The sequence below is a fragment of the Triticum dicoccoides genome, chromosome 1A, assembly GCF_002162155.2.
Source record: "Triticum dicoccoides isolate Atlit2015 ecotype Zavitan chromosome 1A, WEW_v2.0, whole genome shotgun sequence".
NCBI classification, from domain to species: Eukaryota; Viridiplantae; Streptophyta; class Magnoliopsida; order Poales; family Poaceae; genus Triticum; species Triticum dicoccoides.
Window position 1 is genome coordinate 390269902 of NC_041380.1, and position 23183 is coordinate 390293084.

Below are 23183 nucleotides of genomic sequence, written 5' to 3' on the forward strand. Positions count from 1 at the left end.
ATCCTGGTAGTGTGCGTAGTCTCCGGGATATGATTTATTACTTCTCTGCTAAATATTTCCCCTCTCATAAGAAACAAGTTGCTTTAAGAGAAATATATAATTTTGTGCAAATTGAAGAAGAGAGTCTCCCACAAGCTTGGGGGAGGCTTCTCCGGTTACTTAATGCTTTGCCTGATCATCCTCTCAAGAAAAATGAAATACTTTATATCTTTACCTAATAATAATAAAGCACGGATTGAGTCTCCGGGTTCACCGTTGCGGTGTTTTTACACAAAGGTCCCTATGCTTTTTAGGAACTAACCCGCCGTCCAAGTCAAGCCGGTACGAAGGAAAAAAAGAAAACGCAGCCACGCTATCCCTCGAGCACTCCGCCCCGCCTACCTCACCCCGCGCGCCGCCGGCCTCCTCCGATCCCCTTTATCCTCCCCACGCACGATCCCCTTCATCCTGCTACGCACGAGCGGGCGCGCCATTGCCTTCCTCGCCGAGTTTGCGGCCAAATTCCACGCCGGGAGCAGTGGTCTCCATCTCTCCAGCTCCTCCCTCTCCCTCGATCTTCGACCTCCCCGGCAGCCTTCTTCCCGTTCCAAGTCCAGGAGATGCATGGGGACGGCAGCGGCGGCGACGCGTCTCGCGCGCGCGGACCATGCCACTCGACGCACCAAGGCCAGATCGCGGCTTTCTGGGCAGATTCATGGCATCCGCAGCAGGGAGAGAAGAAGTGGGCGGCCTAGGAAGGATCTCACCGGAGCCAGGCGCAGAGACAGAGGGTTCCGGCGTGGTAGCGCAAAGTCCTTGCAGGTGGGGGCTCGCCTCCATGGCTGGCAGGGAGACCTCCAAGGCCATAGCGGTGCAGATCAGCGAGTCGATGTTGCTGCCCACGCGGTGACGGATCCTCTTCATGCTTCAGCAATTGGTCATGCTCCTGCTCTGTGGATCCTCTCCGTGCTCAACCGTTGGTGCTGCTCCTGCTCTTTCGCAGGCCCGGACCTGGCGCGAGGCCGCCATACGGCACTCACAGTAGGCGGGATGGGAGTACCAGCTCATCTCCACCACGCACAGTGAGATCTCTTCATGCCGTACTAGTGGCCACACACCCTTTCCTCGACCAACAAGCCCAGGTGAGAGAGATTCACCTCAAAGAAAAATCAAAGGAGGAACGGAAAAGACATTCGTCAGTACCTTGTGGTCTTTCTATGCATCACTCGCCTGCCGTATTCATTCGAGTGGATGGCCTGCTCGTGTAGTGCTTGTGCAGCAGGTTTGTGGCATGGTTTGTACCCCTGGCGGCCATCGCCACTCCGTAACTGTTCTTTTTATTCTTCGGCCTTTCATCATGCATAGCCCAGTTTGTGTTTTTATTAACAAAAGATACATCAATGTAGTTTCTGCAACGCCAGTTCGCTCGAAGAATAGTAGACAAAAAGAAAATGTGAAGTAATAAATCTAAAATTCAATGGGGAGAACAGGCGTTCAACTGTGGGGCAGCAAAGAAGGCTAGGTTCATCTTTGAATTGAAGCCTGCCTCACCATGTTCAGTGTCCTATCTATCTGTAGGCTTTTGAATCTGAAGAATTCCGAACCATCCGCCCACCCGTCCGTCGGGATGGTGACTCAACAACGAACAGTCCTTCACGTATGTGCTATCCTCATCCTGAAAAATATATTTGGTGTATAGAATTCAGTCTTGTCCTTGAATACATTTTCATGATTCACTAACTGCAGTAGTGAGTACAAATATATAAAAGTATGTGACAATGTTTTGTAAATTTTTATGTCCGCCGTGCGCCATGACGATTCCACCGGTATCGACCCTCCCCTGCCCTGCCGTGGACCACAGTATCAGCGGTCTCCTTGGAGTCCTAAAGCAGCTCGAGGGCATCGTCCTTGGTGCGCCTCCTCAAGGCTTGATGATTTCTACAGGAAAAATGGTTCCTTTCTTTGAGATAAGGAAAATTACTTCCCTTTCTACATGAAAAGATGGTTCTGTTAGATAAATGTCTTCCCAAGCTAAAGGCCCATGGCTCTGAAGTACTAATATTCTGTGAGGTACTGATTCTCTCTGTTACTCATGCACCTAGCTTGGTTGCATCAGAAAGCATCATGACTATGATAAAAATATGATAGCAATATGAGTTACAGAAACTCTGCTTATGAGGTGATTTTGTGTCCATGCTCACATTCTATCTTGAGTTTTGTGACCCATCTTATACGGTTATCCCATATTTTCTTATGTATGCCTGCCATTTCAGTATTTTATCACACTTGTGTATCCTGCAGATGACCCATCTTTTACACATCTTGGGAGATTATCAAACATATAGAGGGTATTAGTATTGCTAGATTGATCGCAAAACTGGTGGCGGTGATCGTGATCCTTTTATTTAAGCTTTCAACAAGCCAGAGAGTGAAAAGTTCATCTTCTTGCTTTCAACTAGGGAAAGTGGTGGGATCAATCTCTCCACCGTTAATATTGCAGTTCTTTGTGATAGTGACTGGTATAGTCTTCTCAAATAGTATTTTCTTTACAGAATGCACTACCAAGTGATGCTACATCCGCACGATACTCGCAGTTCGACATGTCATGCCACCATCATCTGCACATGCTTTCAGATGTATGGTAGACACAACAACGAGATGGTCGGACATTAAACTGCCAGCACATCCATGTGATAGTTCCCTTTTATTATTGTTACCATGGTGTTTTGGGTTGAATTCTTCTGTTTCTTAGGAACACTCGAGTGGGTTTGCAAGGTGAAGACCGTGCATATAGAACTTGTAACAAAAAAGTTCATGTCTTTCCGCTTTTGCACCGAGGTTCTTAATTTCTATTTGGAAATAGAAGGGTAGCGGTATGTTTTACTTGTGCCATACAGAAAATGTTCCATTGTAGTATTACTATTGAGGCAAAAGTAATCGAGAGAGCATATAAGAAGCTTGACTTAGATGCTTTGGTCATTCAACAAGATTGATTACCAGAACAGAAAAGTTGCTTTTGTTTCTTCTCACTGCATGTAATGTAATTATTTTTTATGTTAAAGTGGAACAAGTATTAATGTGCTTTTGTTGTTGTGTTCTTTATTAGCTGCCAATAAGAATGAGCTGATGGTGAGATTTGTTGCTGAAATGGTATCCAGTTCTAAGGAGAAGATATTGACCACATTATTGCTAGAGGAGAAGAGACAACATCACAACTTGATGGGAAAAAAGTGCTCACATTAGTTTTCCTGCTTTAAGATTTGGCTGCTGTAGAGTTATATTCTGTCATGCAAACATAATTTTTATTTTCTTAGATGAAAGTAAGATTGGCCATATATATATATATATATATATATATATATATATATATATATATATATATATATATATATATATATATATATATATATATATATATATATATTATCCTCATGTTACATTTGGGTGGTTGTGGCGCATGGATATCACAATGATGTCTGTTGCTACTTCGTTTGTGCCATCCGTTTGGATTATTGGATGCTTAAAACATCTAGCTTAGGCTCAGCAGTGCGGTAACCATATGCTGATCAATCAGCTCCTGCTGTGTTAAGTGCACACATGAATTGTTTGCTCTTGGTACAAGATGCATGAGTCTGATGCTTATTTTTCTGTTCCTTTTCTAATATAGGTCTGCACAAACTTTGTGCGAAATTGTGAAGTCATGGCATCATTAAACATGAACAAGCCGCGCGGAGCCTTGCCATGCCTCTGCATGAATGCGGGGATGGAGGAGGGAGAGTCCGAAGAAGCCAGAGAATATTATGATGTGTTGTAGCCGTCCTCGTGTGATAAATACAAGATCAAAGTAAACAGGGGGAAAGAAGAGAGGAAAAGAAGGCGAGTTGTTCACTCCAGATTGCTACATGACAATCTTCCTGTCTTTGATTTTATCGATATTCAACTATACAAAATAAATCTGAATGTTCCCAGTTATTAATATTCTTATGAGCTGTCTCTAAGTTGGGAGCACGTAGTATTCAACCAGAACAACAATTCAATTCTCGCAAGAAGATTTTTAAGAGAATTTTAGCGATTACGAAAGGACCTATGACATCAACAGCAAACATGTGAAGTTTGCACATATTTGTGAGAACGTGGCATATGTGAGAGATGGACAAACGTGCAAAATAAATGTTGGAATCTACTTGATGTTAATATAAATTAATGAAAGCTTTATTAACATTCCTGCCCCCAATAGAGAAGAGATCACTTCTATGGCTGTCAATTAATTTTCTGAACTGTGATACTTGAATTTATCCCTTTATCTCCGGTTAATCTTCAGCACTGAATTAAATCAATTTAAGAGTTATAAATGATATTTTTGTTCAGAATCTACCATGTAAAAATTTGCCTTGATTGTCAAAATTTATAATGTGAAGTTTTTGTTGTTCACCCGTTGCAACGCACGGGCACTTTTGCTAGTCTTTTATAATGGACTAACCTATGCTTCCAGAGACCACCTGGATAGTTGTGCCGGTTGTGTTTTCACGGAAAGAACTGCTGAGTAAGCTGAATTGCTATTGAATAATATATTGAGTAATGATAATGATTGGACACTTCCTGAACCAACTCCTAAGCCAACTCCAAAGAAAAGGGGTATTCTATTTCTCAGTCATGAAGATATGCAAGAGGCAAAGAAATCTATGAAAGAAAAGGGTATTAAAGCTAAAGATGTTAAGAATTTACCGACTATTGAAGAAATGCATGGTCTTGATAACCCAACATAGGTAGTAGAGGTAAATTCTCTCTATAGATTTGATAAGGGTGAAATCCCTTCTACTAAGTTTGCTAGCCAATGCTAGGATGAGTTTGATAATTTTATTGTTAAACAAGAAAATTTCAATGCTTATGTTGGTAGACAATTGAAACGAAATGCTTATATGATTGAACACTTGAGTGATTATATGTCTAGAGTTAAAGGTGAACTTAAACTTATTAGTAAACATGCTTCTATGGTTACCACTCAAGTAGAACAAGTGCTTAAGGCTCAAAAAGATTTGCTCAATGAATTAAACAATAAGAAAAATGATAATGCTGTTAAGGTTGTGACTAGAGGAGGTAAAATGACTTAGGAACCTTTGTATCCCGAGGGCCATCCTAAGAGAATTGAGCAAGATTCTGAGAGAACTAATGTGAATGCACCTAGTCCTTCTAAGAGGAAGAAAAAGAAAAATGATAGGACTTTGCATGCTTCTAGTGAACCTATTATTGACACACCTGAGAATCCCAATGATATTTCTATTTCTGATGCTGAAACACAATCTGGTAATGAACATGAACCTAGTGATAATGTTAATGATGATGTTCATGTCAATGCTCAACCTAGCAATAACAATGATGTAGAGATTGAACCTGCTGTTGATCTTGATAACCCACAATCAAAGAATCAATGTTATGATAAGAGAGACTTCGTTGCTAAGAAGCACGGTAAAGAAAGAGAACCATGGGTTCAGAAACCCATGCCTTTTCCTCCTAAACCATCCAAGAAAAAGGATGATGAGGATTTTGAGCGCTTCGCTGAAATGATTAGACCTATCTTTTTGCGTATGCGTTTGACTGATATGCTTAAACTGAATCCTTATGCTAAGTATATGGAAGATATTGTTACAAATAAAAGAAAGATACCGGAAGCTAAAATTTCCACCATGCTTGCTAATTATACTTTTAAGGGTGGAATACCAAAGAAACTTGGAGATCCAGGAGTACCAACTATACCATGCTCCATTAAAAGAAACTATGTTAAAATTGCTTTATATGATCTTGGAGCCGGTGATAGTGTTATGCCTCTCTCTTTATATCATAGACTTGATTTGGATAAGTTGACACCTACTGAAATATCTTTGCAAATGGCCAATAAATCAACTGCTATACCTATCGGTATTTGTGAGGATGTGCTTGTTGTGGTTGCAAGCATTACTATTTTAACGGACTTTGTTATTCTTGATATTCCTGAGGACGATAGTATGTCAATTATTCTTGGTAGACCCTTTTTGAATACCGCAGGGGCTGTTATTGATTGCAACAAAGGCAATGCCACTTTTCATGTTAATGGTAATCAGCATACGGTACACTTTCCAAGGAAACAACCTCAAGTCCACAGTATCAATTCTATTGGAAAATTTTAAACGATTATTATTGGAGGTTTTGAATTCCCTCTTCCTACTGTCAAGAAGAAATATGATATTCTTATTGTTGGGGACATACATATCCCCATTGAGGTGACATAGTGTTATTCGGAAATTCCCCGGTTTCATGTTATTCGGAAAGAGTTTGTTAACAAGACTTGATCAACCTTGTTAGTAGATTACTTTTGATGAGCATGAGATGGATGAATTTAGATAGTACAACTCTATGTACCCTCCTTTTACTTTCTGTTATTTAGATTAAATAAAGAAAAAATAGTATTTTCTGTCTGTTTTCTGAATTATCCATCCAATAAAAAATACCCCGAAAATAAAAGTTCTCCAAACGTCCTGAAAATGAAATATGATTTTTGTAGAATATTTAAGAATTATTGGCACTGAGAACACACTTGGGGGGCCACACCACCTGGCCACGAGGGTCCAGGGCGCGCCCACCCCCTAGGGCGTGCCCCCTGCCTCATGGACCCCACGTGGACCCCCTCCACTTATTCCAGCACCCATTCACTTCTTCTTCCTCCAGAAAAAAAATCCTCCCATAGCTCAAACCCGTGTTCTAGCTCTTCTTGCTGCCATCTAGATCTCCTTGCTCAAAGCTTCATTCATAAAACTGTTTGGGGGAGATTGTTCTTCGGTATGTGACTCCTCCAATGGACCAATTAGTTTTTGTTCTAGTGCTTTATTTATTGCAAATTTTTTCTGCTAAGGTGACCATGTTCTTGAGCTTGCATGTCAAATTTATATGGTCCCAAGTAGTTCTAATGCATGATATAGTCTCTAGGCACTTTGTGGGAGTAGTTGCTATCAATTTTGTTGAGTTTGGTTCACTTTTCCTTTGAGTCACTTAAAATTTCAGGAAAATGTACCAAGGTCGTTACTCAAGGAAGCAAGGACCGAGGCTCGCGATACGTGAGACGGATTATGAACCACCGAGGGAAGCTCAAGTGTGGGCTTGTGAATGGCCTTCAGAGGAGTTTATGGCCCGGGCAGGCATCAAGGATGAATTTGACGCCTATGTGCGTAATGCTGATCTTGAGGGCTTCGTGTCAGATAAGTGCCCGCAATACCACTACCTAACTGATTCCTTTGTGAGAAGGTTTAAATTTACATCATCGTGCAACTCTCACACTGTTTTATTTGATTTATATGATAAATCATATACCATGGACCTGGAAGATTTTAATACTGCTTGTAAACTCCCGCAATGGGGTAATGTTAGTGAACCTTGCAAATCTGAATATAAAGACTTTCTTGCTAGTATCACTGTGGAGGAATCTAGAGAAATCACACAAGCTACCATAGGGATCATTCATTTTCCTTCCATACATTATTTTGCTCTCTATATAGGTAGATGTATTCACGATAAAGATGAGGCTTGTCACATGTGCGTTCCAGATCTTAGTGTCCTCAAAAGTGCGGTGATAGGTGATAAACAATATAACTTGGGGGGCCATTGTTGCACGGAGGTTGCATCACAGTAGTATTATAATGCTATGGTTCGACATCAGTTTGTTGAGAGGAATGAGAAATTCCTCCAGTACCGACTAATCTTTGACAGACGTCGCGCTGTCGATATTGCTCTCCCTGCTCCTACTTTCTTTGATTTTTAGGCAAAAATGAGATATGTTATAACCAGGGAGGAGGCAAATGAGTATGAAAGGAGGACGGAGGCAGCTCGCTTCCAAGAGGCAGCTCGTCAGGCAGTAGCTGTTGCATCTCAGTACGACCCTAGCTACAACCTTGGATATCCGCCAGGCCAGTGGTGGCCATAGACCAACTTAGGCCAAAAGCCTATGCTTGGGGGAGTACGTATTTCTCACCAACATTACATTCATGTTCACACACTCATTCTAGTTGTCGATGCTCATACTTTTTCATTGTACTATCCATGCTAGTTTATTTTCTTTTTCTAAGCCTTCTTATTGTGTGTTTGAATAACCTTAAGAAAAACCAAAAAAAATTAGTTGTAGCTTTTAGCTAGTTTACTTTCCATGCCTGTAGTAGTAGTAATTAAAAGAAAACTCAAAATCATTTCTTGTTCTTCTTTTGCTTGTTGGGAGCTTTCCCGTGTAAATAGTATTATGTCTTGTTCTTGTTATTTGGGGGTCGAGAGGAGAAGACCATGATGAAAATGTTGAGTGGCTCTTATATGCATTATTGTTGATTTAACCAAGAGCCCATATTACCTTGTCTTCTCCCTTGTATTAAATGCTTGCAGATTCCAGCTTAGTCCAATGCACATGCACTATTATTATTGTCCACATTGTTCAGTCGTGCAAGTGAAAGGCAATAATGACAGTATATGATGGACTAATTGAGATGAGAGAAGTTGGTATGAACTCGACCTATCTTTTTTTGTAAATATGATTAGTTCAACGTTCCTGATTCAGCCTATTATGAATGAAACATGTTTGCAATGACAATTAGAGATTATAGTTGCTCATGCCATGCTTAATTAGGTAGGAGTCTATAATGGTTTACCTTGCATGCCAACATGCTATTAAAATGGTTGTGATGTGGTATCATAGGGTGGTATCCTCCTTTGAACGATTCGAGTGGCTGACTTGACACATGTTCAGGTATGTAGTTGAAACAAAATCAACATAGCCTCTATGATATTTATGTTCATGGTGAATTATATCCTACTCTTGCTTGCACTCAGTGTTGATTAATTTTAATGCATGTTCATGGCTGTTGTTGCTCTCTAGCTGGTCGCTTCCCAGTCTCTTTCTAGCCTTCACTTGTACTAAGCGGGAGTACTGCTTGTGCATCCAGTTCCATAAACCCCAAAATTATTCCATATGAGTACACCATACCTACCTATATGCGTATCTACTTGTCGTTCCATGTAAATTTGTATGTGCCAAACTCTAAACCTTCAAATGAAATTCCGTTTTGTATGCTCGAATAGCTCATGTATCAACTAGCGATGTCTATATATTCCATGCTAGGTGGGTTATTCTCAAGATGAGTGGACTCCGCTCATCATTCACGAGAAAATGGCTGGTAACCGGGATGCCCAGTCCCATGCTTAAATCAAAATAATTGCAAACAAAACTCCCCCAGGATTGTTGTTAGTTGGAGGCACCCATTGTGTCGGACAAGCCATCGAATTGATGTTTGTTGGAGGTGGGGGTATAAACTTTACCATTCTGTTTGGGAACCGCCTATAATGTGTGTAGCATGGAAGATATCAAGATCTCTCGGTTGTTATGTTGACAATGAAAGTATGCCACTCAAAAGTTATTTATCTCTATTTCAAAACTCGAGCTCTCGCACCTCTACAATTCCCTGCTTCCCTCTTCGAAGGCCTATCTATTTACTTTTATGTTAAGTCATCATCCTCTTATTAAAAAGCAGCAGTTGGAGAGCACCACTGTCATTTGCATGCATTACTATTAGTTTACATTGAGTATGACTGTGACTGGATCTCTTTTACCATGAATTATAATTTCCAGTCAGTCCTTTATCTTCAGATGTGCTCTGCATTTACGTTTTACGGTCTCAGAAAGGGCCAGCGAGATACCATCTTGTTGTATTATATTATGATTGTTTTGAGAAAGTGTTGTCATCCAAGATTTATTATTACTGCTCGCTAGTTGATTATGCCATTGATATGAGTAAATGTGAGACCTAAATGTTATTGTGAATATGGTTGGTTCACAATCTTTGCTGAAAACTTGAATGCTGGCTTTACATATTTACAACAACAAGAGCAAACAGAGTTTGTAAAAGTTTTTCTTTATCACTTTCAGTTTGTCAACTGAATTGCTTGAGGACAAGCAAAGGTTTAAGCTTGGGGGAGTTGATATGTCTCCAACGTATCTACTTTTCCAGACACTTCTGCCCTTGTTTTGGACTCTAACTTGCATGATTTGAATGGAACTAACCCGGACTGACGTTGTTTTCAGCAGAATTGCCATGGTGTTATTTTTGTGCAGAAATAGAAGTTCTCGGAATGACCTGAAAATCAATGGAGAATATTTTTGGAATTAATAAAAAATTCTGGCGAAAGAATCAACACTAGGGGGCCCACACCCTGTCCGTGAGGGTGGGGGCGCGCCCCCTGTCTCGTGGGCCCCTGAGGCTCCACCGAGCTCAACTCCAACTCTATATATTCATGTTCGGGAGAAAAAAATGAGAGAGAAGGATTCATCGCGTTTTATGATACGGAGCCGCCGCCAAGCCCTAATCTCTCTCGGGAGGGCTGATCTCGAGTCCGTTCGGGGCTCCGGAGAGGGGAATCTGTCGCCATCGTCATCATCAACTTTCCTCCATCACCAATTTCATGATGCTCACCTCCATGCGTGAGTAATTCCATCGTCGGCTTGCTGGATGGTGATGGGTTGGATGAGATTTATCATGTAACCGAGTTAGTGTTGTTAGGGTTTGATCCCTAGTATCCATTATGTTCTGAGATTGATGTTGCTATGACTTTGCTATGCTTAATGCTTGTCACTAGGGCTCGAGTACCATGATTTCAAATCTAAACCTATTATGTTTTTATGAATATATGTGAGTTCTTGATTCTATCTTGCAAGTCAATAGTCTCCTACTATGTGTTATGATCCGGTAACCCCGAAGTGACAATAATCGGGACCACTCCAGGTGACGACATTAGTTTAAGGAGTTCATGTATTCACTAAGTATTAATGCTTTGATCTGGTACTCTATTAAAAGGAGGCCTTAATATCACTTAGTTTCCAATAGGACCCTGCTGTCACGAGAGGGTAGGACAAAAGATGTCATGCAAGTTCTTTTCCATAAGCACGCATGACTATATTCAGAATACATGCCTACATTACATTGATGAACTCGAGCTAGTTCTGTGTCACCCTATGTTATAACTGTTGCATGAGGAATCACATCCGACATAATTATCCATCGTTGATCCAATGCCTACGAGCTTTTCACATATTGATCTTTGCTTAGTTACTTTTCCCTTGCCATTGTTACCATTACTACAAAACTGCTACTGTTAATTTTGCCACCGTTACCGCTACTTCCATATTACTTTGCTACTAAATACTTCGCTGCAGATATTAATTCTTTTAGGTGCGGTTGAATTGACAACTCAACTGTTAATACTTGAGAATATTCTTTGGCTCCCCTTGTGTCGAATCAATAAATTTGGGTTGAATACTCTACCCAAGAAAACGGTTGCGATCCCCTATACTTGTGGGTTATCAGCGGCCTCATCCACTTCCACTACCGTCCACATCTAGCCGCCCCCACGTGCTTCCTCATTGGCGACAACCAAACCCTAGCCATGGGGTTCTTTAGTGGCTTGATACGTCTCCAATGTATCTATAATTTTTGATTGTTCCATGCTATTATATTATCTGTTTTGGATGTTTAATGGGCTTTAATATACCTTTTTATATTACTTTTGGAACAAACCTACTAACCAAAGGCCGAGTGCAAATTGCTGTTTTTTTCCTATTTCAGTGTTACGCGGAAAAGGAATATCAAACGGAATCCAAATGGAATGAATCCTTTGGGAGAGTTATTTTTGGAACAAACATGATCCAGGAGACTTAGAGTGGACGTCAAGAAAGAAGCAAGGAGGCCACGACGCAGGAGGGCGCGTCCAGGGGGGTAGGCATGCCCCCACCCTCGTGGGCACCTCACAGCTCCACCGATGTACTTCTTCCTCCTATATATACCCATATACCCCGAAAACATCCAGGAGCACCACGAAACCCTATTTCCACCGCCGCAACCTTCTGTACCCGTGAGATCCCATCTTGGGGCCTTTTCCGACGCTCTACTGGCGGGGGGATCGACCACGGAGGGCTTCTACATCAACACCATAGCCTCTCCGATGATGTGTGAGTAGTTTACCACAGACCTTCGGGTCCATAGTTATTAGCTAGATGGCTTCTTGTCTCTCTTTGGATCTCAATACAAAGTTCTCCTCGATTCTCTTGGAGATCTATTCGATGTAATTCTTTTTGCGGTGTGTTTGTCGAGATCCAATGAATTGCGGATTTATGATCAAGATTATCTATGAACAATATTTGATTCTTCTCTGAAATCTTTTATGCATGATTTAAATATCTTTGCAAGTCTCTTCGAATTATCAGTTTGGTTTGGCCTACTAGATTGATCTTTCTTGCAATGGGAGAAGTGCTTAGCTTTGGATTCAATCTTGCGGTGTCCTTTCCCAGTGACAGCAGGGGCAGCAAGGCACGTATTGTATTATTGCCATCAAGGATAAAAATATGGGGTTTATATCATATTGCTTGAGTTTATCCCTCTACATCATGTCATCTTTCCTAATGCGTTACTCAGTTCTTATGAACTTAATACTCTAGATGCATGCTGGATAGCGGTCGATGTGTGGAGTAATAGTAGTAGATGCATAATCGTTTCGGTCTACTAGTCGCAGATGTGATGCCTATATACATGATCATTCCTAGATATTCTCATAAGTATTCACTTTTCTATCAATTGCTCGACAGTAATTTGTTCACCCATCGTAGAATTTGCTTTCTTGAGAGAAGCCACTAGTGAAACCTATGGCTCCCGGGTCGATCTTCCATCATATTATTTTCATATCAACTTACTATTTCTATTACCGTTTTTTTTGCAATCTTTATTTTCCAATCTATATCATAAAAATACCAAAATTATTTATCTTATTATCTCTATCAGATCTCACTTTCGTAAGTGACCGTGAAGGGATTGACAATGCCTTTATCGCGTTGGTTGCAAGGTTCTTGTTTGTTTGTGCAGGTACTATGTGACTTGTGTGTTACCTCCTACTGGATTGATACCTTGGTTCTCAAAAACTGAGGGAAATACTTATGCTACTGTGCTGCATCACCCTTTCCTCTTCAAGGGAAAACCAACGCATGCTCAAGAGGTATCATGGCTCCGACAAGAGCAAGGGGAAGTTCGCCCTCGGCACTTCCTCCTCCTGCGCTCTTCCTCCGCCGCCGGCGGCACCTGCCCACCCCACGAGGCAGTGGCTGCACATCCCGGTGCACCAAGCGTGGTGGCACTAGGAGTTCATGCAGTCACTGTCATACCCGTCCGTCATGTTGCGGCACCATTGGCATCTCGATCCGCAACGGATCCCTGTGACAGTGGTGCCGTGGTCATAGCGGGCGCATGCCAAGGAGGTGCACAGGCATCGGACGCTGCTCACGCCGAAGCAGCAACGGATGCCGAAGTATACGGTAGACTCTCCCCATTGGGAGGTCTGGTTTTCCCTCGAGCACGAGGAGCAATGGCGGCTCGGCATGCAGTACCACCACGCCAACCCCCCGCCCCCAATCATCAAGCCAGAGGAGCAGGAGGGAGGAGGCTGCCTACCAGGCGGCACTAGCGGGGGCCTTGGAGACCTCCATCAAGGGGGAGTGGCTGAAGGTAGACTACCATGCGAGGCTGGCAGAGGCCATCGCCCTCTCTGCGGCCGGCGACTGCGTGGTGCCGCTGTCCCCGTCGCTGCCGCCGCGCAGCCCCCACCCCCGTTTGGCACTGCGCGACACCGGCGCGGGAGGCATGTTGGGGAACGCAGTAATTTCAAAAAAATTCCTATGCACACGCAAGATCATGGTGATGCATAGCAACGAGAGGGGAGAGTATCGTCTACATACCCTTGTAGACCGTAAGAGAAAGCGTTATGACAACGTGGTTGATGTAGCCGTACGTCTTCACGATCGACCGATCTAGTACTGAAGACACGACACCTCCGCGATCTGCAAATCAGCTCAGTGACGTCCCGCGAACTCACGATCTAGTAGAGCTTTGTGGGAGAGTTTCATCAGCACAACGGCGTGATGATGGTGATGATGTTGCTACCGGAACAGGGCTTTGCCTAAGCGCCGCTATGATATAACTGAGGTGGATTATGGTGGAGGGGGGCACCGCACACGGCTAAAGATCAATGATCAACTTGTGTGTCTATGGGGTGCCCCCCTCCCCCGTATATAAAGGAGTGGAGGAGGGGGAGGGCCGACCCTCTCTACGGCGCGCCCTAGGGGAGTCCTACTCCCTCCGGGAGTAGGATGCCCCCCTTCCAAGTAGGAGTAGGAGAGGAAGGAAGGAGGAGAGAGGGAGGAAGGAAAGGGGGGCCGGACCCCCTCCCAATTCGGATTGGGCTTGGGGGCGCGCCTCCCTCTTTTCCCTTCCCTCTCCTCCATTCCACTAAAGCCCAATAAGGCACACATACTCCCTGGGGGTTCCGGTAACCTCCCGGTACTCCAGAAAAAATGTCCGAACCACTCGGAACCATTCCGATGTCCAAATATAGGCTTCCAATATATCGATATTTACGTATCGACCATTTTGAGACTCCTCTTCATGTCCATGATCAAATTCGGGACTCCGAACTACCTTCGGTACATCAAAACACATAAACTCGTAATACCGATCGTCACCGAATGTTAAGCGTGCGGACCCTACTGGTTCGAGAACTATGTAGACATGACCGAGACTCATCTCCGGTCAATAACCAATAGCAGATTCTGGATGCTCATATTGGTTCCTACATATTCTACGAAGATCTTTATCGGTCAAACCGCATAACGGTATATGTTGTTCCCTTTGTCATCGGTATGTTACTTGCCCGAGATTCGATCGTCGGTATCTCAGTACCTAGTTCAATCTCGTTACCGGCAAGTGTCTTTACTCGTTCCGTAATGCTACATCCCGTAACTAACTCATTAGCTACATTTCTTGCAAGGCTTAAGAGTGATGTACATTACCGAGAGGGCCCAGAGATACCTCTCCGACAATCGGAGTGACAAATCCTAATATTGATCCATGCCAACTGAACAAACACCATCGGAGACACCTGTAGAGCACCTTTATAATCACCCAGTTATGTTATGAAATTTGGTAGCACACAAAGTGTTCCTCCGGTATTCGGGAGTTGCATGATCTCATAGTCATAGGAACATGTATAGTTATGGAGAAAGCAATAGCAACAAAACTAAACGATCATCGTGCTAAGCTAACGGATGGGTCAAGTCAATCACATCATTCTCTAATGATGTGATCCCGTTAATCAAATGACAACTCATGTCTATGGTTAGGAAACATAATCATCATTGATTCAACGAGCTAGTCAAGTAGAGGCAAACTAGATACAGTCTATTTGTCTATGTATTCACACATGTACTAAGTTTCCGGTTAATACAATTCTAGCATGAATAATAAACATTTATCATGATATAAGGAAATATAAATAACAACTTTATTATTGCCTCTAGGGCATATTTCCTCCAGTCTCCCACTTGCACTAGAGTCAATAATCTAGATTACATTGTAATGATTCTAACACCCATCGAGTCTTGGTATTGATCATGTTTTGCTCATGAGAGAGGCTTAGTCAACGAGTTTGCAACATTCAGATCCGTATGTATCTTGCAAATCTCTATGTCTCACTCCTTGACTTGACCGCAGATGGAATTGAAGCGTCTCTTGATGTGCTTGGTTCTCTTGTGGAATCTGGACTCCTTTGCCAAGGCAATTGTACCAGTATCGTCACAAAAGATTTTCATTGGACCCGATGCACTAGGTATGACACCTAGATCGGATATGAACTCCTTCATCCAGACTCCTTCATTTGCTGCTTCCGAAGTAGCTATGAATTCCGCTTCACATGTAGATCCCGCCACGACGCTCTGCTTGGAACTACACCAACTGACAGCTCCACCATTTAATAAAAACACGTATCCGGTTTGTGACTTAGAGTCATCTGGATCAGTGTCAAAGCTTGCATCGACGTAACCATTTGCGACGAGCTCTTTGTCACCTCCATCAACGAGAAACACATCCTTAGTCCTTTCCAGGTATTTCAGGATGTTCTTGACCGTTGTCCAGTGATCCACTCCTGGATTACTTTGGTACCTCCCTGCTAAACTAATAGCAAGTCACACATCAGGTCTGGTACACATCATTGCATACATGATAGAGCCTATGGCTAAAGCATAGGGAACAACTTTCATTTTCTCTCTATCTTCTGCAGTGGTCGGGCATTGAGTCTGACTCAACTTCACACCTTGTAACACAGGCAGGAACCCTTTCTTGGCCTGATCCATTTTGAACTTCTTCAAAACTTTATCAAGGTATGTGCTTTGTGAAAGTACAATCAAGCGTCTTGATCTATCTCTATAGATCTAGATGCCTAATATATAAGCAGCTTCACCGAGGTCTTTCATTGAAAAATTCTTATTCAAGTATCCTTTTATGCTATTCAGAAATTCAGTATCATTTCCGATCAACAATATGTTATCTACATATAAGATCAGAAATGCTACGGAGCTCCCACTCACTTTCTTGTAAATACAAGCTTCTCTAAAAGTCTGTATAAAACCATATGCTTTGATCACACTATCAAAGTGTATATTCCAACTCCGAGAGGCTTGCACCAGTCCATAAATGGATCACTGGAGCTTGCACACTTTGTTAGCACCTTTTGGATCGACAAAACCTTCTGGTTGCATCATATACAACTCTTCTTTAAGATATCCATTAAGGAATGCAGTTTTGACATCCATTTGCCTGATTTCATAATCATAAAATGTGGGAATTGCTAACATGATTCAGACGGACTTAAGCATCGCTACGGGTGAGAAGGTCTCATCGTAGTCAACTCCTTGAACTTGTCGAAAACCTTTCGCAACAAGTCGAGCTTTGTATACAGTAACATTACCGTCAGCGTCAGTCTTCTTCTTGAAGATCCATTTATTCTATATGGCTTGCCGATCATCGGGCAAGTCAACCAAAGTCCACACTTTGTTCTCATACATGGATCCCATCTCAGATTTCATGGCTTCAAGCCATTTTGCGGAATCTGGGCTCATCATCGCTTCCTCATAGTTCGTAGGTTCGTCATGGTCAAGTAACATGACTTCTAGAACATGATTACCGTACCACTCTGGTGCGGATCTTACTCTGGTTGACCTATGATGTTCGGCAGTAACTTGATCAGAAGTTTCATGACCATCATCATTAGCTTCCTCACTTACTGGTGTAGGAATCACTGGAACTGATTTCAATGATGAACTACTTTCCAATAAGTGAGAAGGTACAATTATCTCGTCAAGTTCTACTTTCCTCCCACTCACTTCTTTCGAGAGAAACTCCTTCTCTAGAAAGGATCCATTCTTAGCAACGAATATCTTGCCTTTGGATCTGTGATAGAAGGTGTACCCAACAGTCTCCTTTGGGTATCCTATGAAGACACATTTCTCCGATTTGGGTTCGAGCTTATCAAGTTGAAGCTTTTTCACATAAGCATCGCAGCCCCAAACTTTAAGAAATGACAACTTTGGTTTCTTGCCAAACCACAGTTCATAAGGCGTATTCTCAACGGATTTAGATGGTGCCCTATTTAACGTGAATGCAGCCGTCTCTAAAGCATATTCCCAAAATGATAGCGGTAAATCAGTAAGAGACATCATAGATCGCACCATATCTAGTAAAGTACGATTACGACGTTCGGACACACCATTACATTGTGGTGTTCTGGGTGGCGTGAGTTGTGAAACTATTCCACATTGTTTCAAATGAAGACCAAACTCGTAACTCAAATATTCTCCTCCACGATTAGATCGTAGAAACTTTATTTTCTTGCCACTTCACTCTGAAATTCTTTGAACTTTTCAAATGTTTCAGACTTATGTTTCATCAAGTAGATATACCCATATCTGCTCAAATCATCTATGAAGGTGAGAAAATAACGATACCCGCCGCGAGCCTCTATATTCATTGGACCACATACATCAGTATGTATGATTTCCAACAAATTTGTTGCTCGGTCCATTGTTCCGGAGAACGGCGTTTTAGTCATGTTGCCCATGAGGCATGATTCGCAAGTACCAAGTGATTCCAAAAGTCCATCGGAATGGAGTTTCTTCATGCGCTTTTACACCAATATGACATAAACGTCAGTGCCACAAATAAGTTGCACTATCATTATCAACTCTGCATCTTTTGGCTTCAATATTATGAATATGTGTATCACAACTATCGAGATTCATCAAGAATAGACCACTCTTCAAGGGTGCATGACCATAAAAGATATTACTCATATAAATAGAACAACCATTATTCTCAGATTTAAATGAACAACTGTCTCGCATCAAACAAGATCCAGATATAATGTTCATGCTCAACGCTGGCACCAAATAACAATTATTTAGGTCTAATACTAATCCCGAAGGTAGATGTAGAGGTAGCGTGCCGACCGCGATCACATCGACTTTGGAACCATTTCCCACATGCATTGTCACCTCGTCCTTAGCCAATCTTCGCTTAATCCGTAGTCCCTGTTTCGAGTTGCAAATATTAGCAACAGAACTAGTATCAAATACCCAGGTACTACTGCGAGCATTAGTAAGGTACACATCAATAACATGTATATCACATATACATGTGTTCACCTTGCCATCCTTCTTATCCACCAAATACTTGGGGCAGTTCCGCTTCCAGTGACCAGTCCCTTTGCAGTAGAAGCACTCGGTCTCGGGCTTAGGTCCAGACTTGGGCTTCTTCACTTGAGCAAAAACTTGCTTGTCGTTCTTCTTGAAGTTCCCCTTCTTCCATTTACCCTTTTTCTTGAAACTGGTGGTCTTGTTAACCATCAACACTTGATGCTCCTTTTTGATTTCTACCTCCACAGCCTTTAGCATCACGAAGAGCTCGGGAATAGTCTTATCCATCCCTTGCATATTATAGTTCATCACGAAGCTCTTGTAGCTTGGTGACAGTGATTGAAGAATTCTGTCAATGACACTATCATCCGGAAGATTAACTCCTAGTTGAATCAAGTGATTATTATACGCAGACATTTTGAGTATATCTTCACTGACAGAACTATTCTCTTCCATCTTGCAGTTGTAGAACTTATTGGAGACTTCATATCTCTCAATCTGGGCATTTGCTTGAAATATCAACTTCAACTCCTGGAACATGTCATATGCTCCATGACGTTCAAAACGTTGTTGAAGTCCCGGTTCTAAACCGTAAAGCATGGCGCACTGAACTATCGAGTAGTCGTCAGTTTTGCTCTACCAGAAGTTCATAACATCTGGTGTTGCTCCTGCAGCGGGTTTGGCACCTAGCGGTGCTTCCAGGATGTAATTCTTCTGTGCAGCAATGAGGATAATCCTCAAGTTACGGACCCAGTCCGTGTAATTGCTACCGTCATCTTTCAACTTTGCTTTCTCAAGGAACGCATTAAAATTCAACGGAACAACAGCACGGGCCATCTATCTACAACAACATAGACATGCAAAATACTATCAGGTACTAAGTTCATGATAAATTAAAGTTCAATTAATCAAATTACTTAAGAACTCCCACTTAGATAGACATCCCTCTAACCATCTAAGTGATCACGTAATCCACATCAACTAAACCATGTCCGATCATCACGTGAGATGGAGTAGTTTTCAATGGTGAACATCACTATGTTGATCATATCTACTATATGATTCACGCTCGACCTTTCGGTCTTAGTGTTCCGAGGTCATATCTGCATATGCTAGGTTCATCAAGTTTAACCCGAGTATTCTGCGTGTGCAAAACTGGTTTGCACCTGTTGTATGTGAACGTAGAGCTTATCACACCCGATCATCATGTGGTGTCTCGGCACGATGAACTGTAGCAATGGTGCATACTCAGGGAGAACACTTACACCTTAAAATTTAGTGAGAGATCATCTTATAATGCTACCATCGAACTAAGCAAAATAAGATGCATAAAGGATAAACATCACATGCAATCAATATAAGTGATATGATATGGCCATCATCATCTTGTGCCCGTGATCTCCATCTCCAAAGCACCATCATGATCACCATCGTCACCGGCTTGACACCTTGACCTCCATCGAAATATCATTGTCATCTTTCCAACTATTGCCTTCACGACTATTGCTACCGCTTAGTGATAAAGTAAAGCAATTACACGGCGATTGCATTTCATACAATAAAGCGACAACCATATGGCTCCTGCCAGTTGCCGATAACTGTGTTACAAAACATGGTCATCTCATACAATAAAATTTAGCATCATGTCTTGACCATATCACATCTGAGTATGCAGGAGTTGCATGATCTCATAGTCATAGGAACATGTATAGTTATGGAAAAAGTGTTACAAAACATGGTCATCTCATACAATAAAATTTAGCATCATCTCATACAAAGTGTTCCTCCGGTATTCAGGAGTTGCATGATCTCATAGTCATAGGAACATGTATAGTTATGGAAAAAGCAATAGCAACAAACTAAACGATCATTGTGTTAAGCTAACGGATGGGTCAAGTCAATCACATCATTCTCTAATGATGTGATCCCGTTAATCAAATGACAACTCATGTCTATGGTTAGGAAACATAACCATCATTGATTCAACGAGCTAGTCAAGTAGAGGCAAACTAGAGACACTTTGTTTGTCTATGTATTCACACATGTACTAAGTTTTCGGTTAATACAATTCTAGCATGAATAATAAACATTTATCATGATATAAGGAAATATAAATAACAACTTTATTATTGCCTCTAGGGCATATTTCCTTCAAGGTCGTGTACCTCGAGCATTGGAGGCAGCGCGCCCACCTTGCCGCATTGCCGTCGCAACATCAGGTGTCAGAGGAGGCACCCTGGTGGCCTATCAAGCCACGTTTGGCTAGGCTGGGACGCCTCTCGTCTTCATCGACTTCACCGGCAGCGACGACGACGACGACAAGGGCAAGGGCAAGGGCATGGCGGACGACTATGGTAGCGTGTAGACGGGTTTTTTCTATGTTTAAGTGAACTTTGGCCGGCGTTGATCGGCCACTTATGTTTAATTAAGTTTTTCTAAATTTATTTCAGCCACACGGGCCAAAAATGAGTATGCCTCTCATTGGGCACACCTGCCGACCCAAATTGAAAAGCGGACCTGCACGTCCACCTGGCCAACCCAAACGGATGAAAAGCGAACAAAGTGCGCGTCCGTTTGGATCGGCGCGTTGGAGTTGCTATAAGGTCGAACCATCAATGGTACACATTTATCATCTGATATATCCGATTTTCATCCCTACTCTTCAAATTACACCTCTTCCAAAATGTTTAAGTTTGGCAATGATGCTTGCTAAGTTGACCTAGTATATGGGGACGATCCCGTGCATGTGGCAGGAGTGGCCAGACCGGCTTTGGTGGGTAGCAGAGACTCTGTATGATAGACTCCTCGTGCTTGTTTTCACTTTTATTAAATTGATTTAATACATAGGGATTAGCATTCGTAGTCATGTCTCAAGAATGTATAGGGCCTTGAGAGTAAACCTCGTCAACAGATATTATTGTCGTTGCTATTAATACTTGCCATGCATGAGTAGATTTCTAACATGACACCATCTCCCTTGTGTGTGTCCCCGGTTAACTTTTGCTCACTTTCCTTCACTCTGTTAACTTTTTCTCATTTTTGCTCACTCCCTTATCCGAAACCCTCAGAATAGGTTACAACAGACGTTGTCGTCGGGTCAATGCCTTTGACCTTTAACTCTGATGAGTGAGGATGCATAGGGCCAAGTACACCTTTGACCGTTACCCGTATAGTTGTTTCGTATGCTGACCGTACACGTATTCGTATACGTGGGCGCATGCAACTGACTGCGGTCGTGGGGTAGCACGTGTCCATGGGACATGCCGGAAACATCCCATCGTATAAAGAGGGGCAACCACCTCCATTGCCGCCTACCATTTTCCCCCAAATCCCCTCCCTGTCGCATCGTCTTCCTCTCCCACACCGGCGTCGTCTCGCTCTCCTCCATTGCCTCGACCGCACCGTCTCACTCGCCCCCAGCGCATCCTCTTCCCCACCTTCATCGCCTCCATCTTCTCGGAGATGGCCGAAGCCCGTGGCGACACCGGCGCAACGGCTGGAGATGTGGTCGAGCTGCACAGCACGGTGACCGCGGATGTCGGCGGCGTCCACGGTGATGCGGGGAAACTTGCAATCACTGCGGATGTGGAGAAGGAGGTGGCGGGCTCCGCCTCAGCGCTGCAGAAGGTGATGGCATCGAGCGGCGCAGTCAATCCCGATACCCTCGATGCGCAGCCTGGCGAGGAGCAAGAGGTATTTGCACTTGCTTTGCTTTAGGATATTAGCTTGTAGAGTTAGTTGGATTTGTTAGATTGTGGATTCATACCGTAGTTCAGATGGTTAGAGTAGTTGGTTTGACGGATGGGCCATGGTTTTCTGTATTGGGGGATGGAGTTTTTTGTACTAGGGTTCGTTGCATAAATTCGTTGCAAAAATGCTAGACAGATCTATTTATTAGATGTGACTCATTGCTGCACAGATGTATGATTATTAGATTTGTTTTTAGTGCTCATAGATTGGAGTTTTTAATGCTACAAACATGTACGCTTATTAGATTGGGCCCCTATTAGATTTGTTTTTGAATGCTACTCAAATTGGGGTTTTGAATGTCATATGCCCAGATAGAATCCATTGATTAAGAAGTTATTTGATTCATTAGTATATAAATTTGTCCACAACATGTAGTTATATTAGCTCTGTTCTTCAATGTGTGTGCATGACCAATGATCAATGTGTTATTTGAATGTCATGTGTATTATATTAGATTTGTTTTTGAATGCTACTCAGGTTGAGGTTTTGAATGTCATATTGGGAGTACATTAGCCCTATGATCAATGTATCATGTGTGCATATCTAAATTTTCAATTGGCTACTAGTGATGGATGTAATTGTATATTCAGGAGGATGATGGTTGAGGGTGGAGAGGAAGCTGGCTGACTACGACCCGTACGATCCAGAGTTTAGTGACGACAAAGAATATGAGGTAAGCCTATCCCTTGTTCATTTAGTTCCTTTGACATGGTGTATATGAATCTATAATGTATTAATGCAATTCATTCATGTGTGCAGTATGATTCTAGAGATGATGTGTACAAGGGCAACGCCGCGTCCTTCACAACCAAGGAGGTGGAGAAGATCAAGGCCAAGGGAGTTGCTTCCTTCTACAACCTCAAGATCAAGAAGTGGCACTGCCCCT

The 23183-nt window shown here is 42.5% G+C and overlaps 1 pseudogene; it reads left to right on the top strand.

The window, feature by feature from the left end:
• LOC119353287 overlaps positions 1–20912 on the top strand; it is a 90962-nt pseudogene extending 70050 nt beyond the window's left edge.
• The last annotated feature ends 2271 nt before the right edge of the window (positions 20913–23183 follow it).